This window comes from Gossypium hirsutum, chromosome D05, assembly GCF_007990345.1.
Source record: "Gossypium hirsutum isolate 1008001.06 chromosome D05, Gossypium_hirsutum_v2.1, whole genome shotgun sequence".
Classification (NCBI taxonomy): domain Eukaryota; kingdom Viridiplantae; phylum Streptophyta; class Magnoliopsida; order Malvales; family Malvaceae; genus Gossypium; species Gossypium hirsutum.
In genome coordinates, this window is record NC_053441.1 from 11,486,258 (window position 1) to 11,493,754 (window position 7,497).

The window sequence follows — 7,497 nt, forward strand, 5'->3', positions numbered from 1 at the left end:
TTGTTTCTTGATCAGATAAGTGTAGCCACCTATCACTTTGTTTCTTGATCAGATAAGTGTAGCCACTTATCACTTTGTTTCTTGATCAGATAAGTGTAGCCACTTATCACTCTGTCTCTTGATCAGATAAGTGTAGCTAAAGCTATCACTTATCACTTTTCACTTGTCACTTGATCAGATAAGTGTAGCCGAAGCTATCACTTATCACTTTGTCATTTGATCAGATAAGTATAGCCGAAGCTATTACTTATCACTTTCCACTTGTCACTTGATCAGATAAGTGTAGCTAAAGCTACCACTTATCACTTTGTCACTTGATCAGATAAGTATAGCCGAAGCTATTACTTATCACTTTTCACTTGTCACTTGATCAGATAAGTGTAGCTAAAGCTACCACTTATCACTTTGTCACTTGATCAGATAAGTATAGCCGAAGCTATTACTTATCACTTTCCACTTGTCACTTGATCAGATAAGTATAGCCGAAGCTATTACTTATCACTTTTCACTTGTCACTTGATCAGATAAGTGTAGCTAAAGCTACCACTTATCACTTTGTCACTTGATCAGAAGTACTCAAATCCGGCGTTCCGCTCAATTTAATCATTTATTCATATATCATGCTTACCAACATGTGTTAATTCATAAACCATTCATGGTATTATTTCATGCCAAATCATATACTGAATATACCATACACACATACTATGAAACTTTATTTTCACACATGAGCTTAAACCATGACCAATAATGCACAAAAATAAGCATCATTCATATTTCATCGTTTATGAGTTATAATCAAACATATGACCATTTATACACGAATCATTCATATATTTCCCAATTTTCCTCCTCCTCCTCTCCATTCCACATCCTTAATGTGTATAACACACTTAAACAACATTAACCATAATTTCAATATTCACTAACATGTATATTCAAAGCAGTTTATCCGAGTCAGAGTCACTAAATTATTTTTATCCAGAGCTACAGAGCTCCAAATTAAGATCCGTTAATTTTCCCTGAAACTAGACTTACATATCTTCATACCATAAAATTTTCATAATTTTTGGTTCAGCCAAATAGTACAGTTTATTCTTTAAATTTCCCCTGTTTCGCTGTCTGACAGTTCCGACCACTCTTCACTAAAAATTAATTATCTCATTGTACAGAATTCGGATGATGTTTTAGCTTGTTTATTCTAAAAATAGACTCATTAAGGATTCTAACCATATAAACTATAACTCATAATCATTTTTGTACAATTTTTAATGATTTTCCAAAGTCAGAACAGGGGAACCCGAATTCATTCTGACCTTGTCTCACAAAATCTATTATATCTCATGATTTACAATTTCATTGCTCACATCATTTCTTTTATAAGAAACTAGACTCAATAAGCTTTAGTTTCATATTTTATTCATCCTCTAATTCAATCTCTACAATTTTTGGTGATTTTTCAAAGTTACACTACTGCTGCTGTCCAAAACTGCTTTAGTGCAAAATGTTGATTTCCATTTTGCCCCAAATTTCACAGTTTATACAATTCGGTCCTTTCTCAATTAACCCCTCAATTAATCTAATTTTCTCAATTAGTACTTTACTAGACATTATAAGTTGTTACACAACTATTGAAATTCAGAATTTCCACATATAACTCTATCTTCAAACTCTTTTACTATTAGGTCCCAAACATTCACTTTCTATTCAATTCTTTCAATAAAATCAGCATATGAACAATTTAAAGCTCTAATTTCATGCTAAATCATCATATACTTCCAGCACATATTCATATCAACTTTCAACTTCTTTCATAAAATCAAAAACTAATGGATTTAACAAGTGGGCCTAGTTGTAAAAGTCATAAAAATACAAAAATTTCAAGAAATAGTCAAGAATTGAACTTACTTGTAATAAAAATATGAAGAACCAGCTTGAAGAAGCCCTTCCATGGTGTTTTAGCTGATGAGAATTCAGAAAAATGAAGAGAAATCTGGATAATTCCACTTGGGTCCTAACTTTATTAAGCAAATTTTGCAATTTTCCAATTTTGCCCTTAATTCTCCTTACTTTCTTGCTGATTTCATGCCGCCGTCCAGCCCAGATAGACCTTGGGTCTATTTGCCTTTAAAGCCCTCTTCCTTTTATCATTTAAGCTATTTAATCATTTCCCAAAATTTTGCATTTGTTACAATTTAGTCCTTTTTGTTCAATTAATTATCGGAACTTTAAAATTTCTTAACGAAACTTTAATACTAACTTTTTAACACTCCATGAATATTTATAAAAATATTTATGGCTCAGTTTAAAATCCCCGAGGTCTTAATACCTCATTTCGATTCTAATTATTTTAATATTTATTTCTAGTGCACTATTCACTATTTCAAAAATTTTCCTAACTTCATATTTAACTTATACTTACTAAATTAATAATATTTTCTACCCATTTGTCGAATTTAGTGATCTCGAATCACCGTTCCGACACCTCTGAAAATTCAAGCCATTACATTTTTTTTTTCGTCGGATTTGTGGTCCCGAAACCACTGTTCCGACTAAGCCTAAAATCGGGCTATTACAACTCTCCCCCCCTTTAGGGATTTTCGTCCCCGAAAATCTTACCAGATGGTAGGTTAATGATTTACTTCCACAGTATATTTCAAATTCACACATGATTTTGGATTTTCATATCTTTTACAGATAATCACATAGATTCATAAGAAAATCAGGATAGCGATATTTCAGCATCTGAAGCTACACAAAGTATCGAAAAATTACAATCCATATAGAATGATATCCATTTTGATAACCTGAGTAGTTTTCAGAACTATCAAATATTTCTCTCTTTTATATTGTCCTCATTTTCTAATTCATTCACTTTTCCGACCACATTATTATTCTCCCGTACACGAACTTCTGTAACACTACACTCGTAAGCTTATTCAACCAAAATCTCACAAATTTCATTGTAACATTTTACTAATATGGGGGTGAGTGTAGTAAAGCCTCAAATTTATCTTACACATAAATACGCATAACACATACCATCACAAATAGCCAATTCATTACTAAGTTCACATTCTCAAAGCATTTAATAAACATTTGCTTTTAATCACTTTTGTTCTCAACACAAAATTCTAACTCAAATCACTAATTCACAATCAAAATTTCTATATAGCATCATAATCCAAATATCATAACTCATATGCTTGTATAATTATAACATTCATCAATAAAAAAAATGTTTTATTCTTTGATCCATACCTTTATGAGTTTCAACTCATAATCAATACATTTTCACTCAAACATTTTAGTATTTATTTCTATACTATTAGAATTAACTCAGTTGAAAAACATATCTGTCTCATCAAGATAATTTTCGTCATAGAACAATACTGATAAGGGGGTGATGGTGAAGTCATAAATCTTTCAACTTGCTCTCATAGATACATATATATATATATGATTTTGTATTCATCATCAATGTAATACCATCATAACCACGTAATTTATTCCAAGCAAATTAACACATCTATTTATTACAAATGTTTTCTGTCACTCACAATTTCACACAACGAATTTACTTACTCAAGCTCAATGTTAATATCTAATTAAATTCCAATACTTGGCTTCTATTTTACTTACCGACATTTGCCAAATTAGAGAACGTCTTACGGAATTGAGTACTTCGTTTTCTCGATGCCATAGTCCAACTATGGTCTTACACGTAATCACAAATCACATACCGATGCCATAGCCCAACTATGGTCTTACACGAAATCACATATCACTTACCGATGCCATAGCCCAGCTATGGTCTTACACGGAATCACATATCACACATATCACTTACCGATGCGATAGCCCAGCTATGGTCTTACACGGAATCACATAATCACATGTTCACATGTTGCCATGGTCAAACCATGGTCTTTTTCGTCAATTCATCACATATCACTGAACGAAAGTACTCATTCCTGCGTTCTACTCAATTTGACTTCCAATTCAATTTTTCATACTATTATAATATTCATGGTTTAGACATAAAACAAAATATCTTATTATCTTTAATTTAACAATTAAACATAAGATTCTATCATATGAACATACTAATTTCACTTATTCAAGCAGATGTACATACACACGTTCCATCTATTTAAGTAAATTTGCTTATCACATTCACTTAATCAAATATGTTGAGCACATAGCATTATATAATCACTAACATACTTGGATGAGCTTGTCACAACATAAACTTTTTTTTTTAACTTATAGTCATCTCTTTTCATACATGAACACATCCATATCACAAATTTTTATACTTACCTTTCCAAATTCCAACATAACGTGAGCATATTTCATTTATCTCAATATCATTTTTAGCATTATCGAAAATAGCTCGATTGAAAATCATCTCTGTCTTAACAAAGCAATTTCGTTAGAGCCCGGAGATATCACATCATCAAGAGTAATAACGTGGCATGTATAGCTAGGCTCACATATGCTATGTTTGGTCCGAGAACCGACTAAACCGTAGCTCTGATACCACTAAATGTAACACCCCTTACCCGTATCCAACACCGGAATAGGGTACGAGGCATTACCAAAACACATACACTTGTAAACGTATTTAACCGAGTTATAAAATTTCATCAAATTAAAACTTTCAAAATAATTAACATGTTTCTATAACTTTTCCCAATATATCCTCAAAATATTATAATCATAATAATTAGGGCCCGCGAGACCCGATACATACTCATGCAATTTAATGCTTCATTTCCATTTCATTCAATTCGCAATTTCTCATGCTCATAATTTAAATCATATCACTAGCAATTTCCATTTAATTCACGTGCAATTCAATGACATCAAATTCAAAACTAATATGTATTTACCATTTAACTCAATGTTTATTGATTATACCATTCAATAACACATTTATGAAATTCTCAATTTAGCAATGAAAATATCACTTTAGTTTGAATAACAACATCGTCCTGATATAAATACACTACCACTTATCCATTTACTTTAATTCTTTTGGGCCCATTTGTCACTTACCATCCTTAATCAAATTAGGGAACGGTTACGGAAAATTGAGTCCTTCACTTTCACTTTGCCATAGTATAACTATGGTCTTACGTATGATCACTTATCACTTGTCCCTGATCAGATAAGTGTAGCCACCTATCACTTTGTTTCTTGATCAGATAAGTGTAGCCACTTATCACTTTGTTTCTTGATCAGATAAGTGTAGCCACCTATCACTTTGTTTCTTGATCAGATAAGTGTAGCCACTTATCACTTTGTTTCTTGATCAGATAAGTGTAGCCACTTATCACTCTGTCTCTTGATCAGATAAGTGTAGCTAAAGCTATCACTTATCACTTTTCACTTGTCACTTGATCAGATAAGTGTAGCCGAAGCTATCACTTATCACTTTGTCACTTGATCAGATAAGTATAGCCGAAGCTATTACTTATCACTTTCCACTTGTCACTTGATCAGATAAGTGTAGCTAAAGCTACCACTTATCACTTTGTCACTTGATCAGATAAGTATAGCCGAAGCTATTACTTATCACTTTTCACTTGTCACTTGATCAGATAAGTGTAGCTAAAGCTACCACTTATCACTTTGTCACTTGATCAGATAAGTATAGCCGAAGCTATTACTTATCACTTTCCACTTGTCACTTGATCAGATAAGTATAGCCGAAGCTATTACTTATCACTTTTCACTTGTCACTTGATCAGATAAGTGTAGCTAAAGCTACCACTTATCACTTTGTCACTTGATCAGAAGTACTCAAATCCGGCGTTCCGCTCAATTTGATCATTTATTCATATATCATGCTTACCAACATGTGTTAATTCATAAACCATTCATGGTATTATTTCATGCCAAATCATATACTGAATATACCATACACACATACTATGAAACTTTATTTTCACACATGAGCTTAAACCATGACCAATAATGCACAAAAATAAGCATCATTCATATTTCATCGTTTATGAGTTATAATCAAACATATGACCATTTATACACGAATCATTCATATATTTCCCAATTTTCCTCCTCCTCCTCTCCATTCCACATCCTTAATGTGTATAACACACTTAAACAACATTAACCATAATTTCAATATTCACTAACATGTATATTCAAAGCAGTTTATCCGAGTCAGAGTCACTAAGTTATTTTTATCCAGAGCTACAGAGCTCCAAATTAAGATCCGTTAATTTTCCCTGAAACTAGACTTACATATCTTCATACCATAAAATTTTCATAATTTTTGGTTCAGCCAAATAGTACAGTTTATTCTTTAAATTTCCCCTGTTTCGCTGTCTGACAGTTCCGACCACTCTTCACTAAAAATTAATTATCTCATTGTACAGAATTCGGATGATGTTTTAGCTTGTTTCTTCTAAAAATAGACTCATTAAGGATTCTAACCATATAAACTATAACTCATAATCATTTTTGTACAATTTTTAATGATTTTCCAAAGTCAGAACAGGGGAACCCGAATTCATTCTGACCTTGTCTCACAAAATCTATTATATCTCATGATTTACAATTTCATTGCTCACATCATTTCTTTTATAAGAAACTAGACTCAATAAGCTTTAGTTTCATATTTTATTCATCCTCTAATTCAATCTCTACAATTTTTGGTGATTTTTCAAAGTTACACTACTGCTGCTGTCCAAAACTGCTTTAGTGCAAAATGTTGATTTCCATTTTGCCCCAAATTTCACAGTTTATACAATTCGGTCCTTTCTCAATTAACCCCTCAATTAATCTAATTTTCTCAATTAGTACTTTACTAGACATTATAAGTTGTTACACAACTATTGAAATTCAGAATTTCCACATATAACTCTATCTTCAAACTCTTTTACTATTAGGTCCCAAACATTCACTTTCTATTCAATTCTTTCAATAAAATCAGCATATGAACAATTTAAAGCTCTAATTTCATGCTAAATCATCATATACTTCCAGCACATATTCATATCAACTTTCAACTTCTTTCATAAAATCAAAAACTAATGGATTTAACAAGTGGGCCTAGTTGTAAAAGTCATAAAAATACAAAAATTTCAAGAAATAGTCAAGAATTGAACTTACTTGTAATAAAAATATGAAGAACCAGCTTGAAGAAGCCCTTCCATGGTGTTTTAGCTGATGAGAATTCAGAAAAATGAAGAGAAATCTAGATAATTCCACTTGGGTCCTAACTTTATTAAGCAAATTTTGCAATTTTCCAATTTTGCCCTTAATTCTCCTTACTTTCTTGCTGATTTCATGCCGCCGTCCAGCCCAAATAGACCTTGGGTCTATTTGCCTTTAAAGCCCTCTTCCTTTTATCATTTAAGCTATTTAATCATTTCCCAAAATTTTGCATTTGTTACAATTTAGTCCTTTTTGTTCAATTAATTATCGGAACTTTAAAATTTCTTAACGAAACTTTAATACTAACTTTTT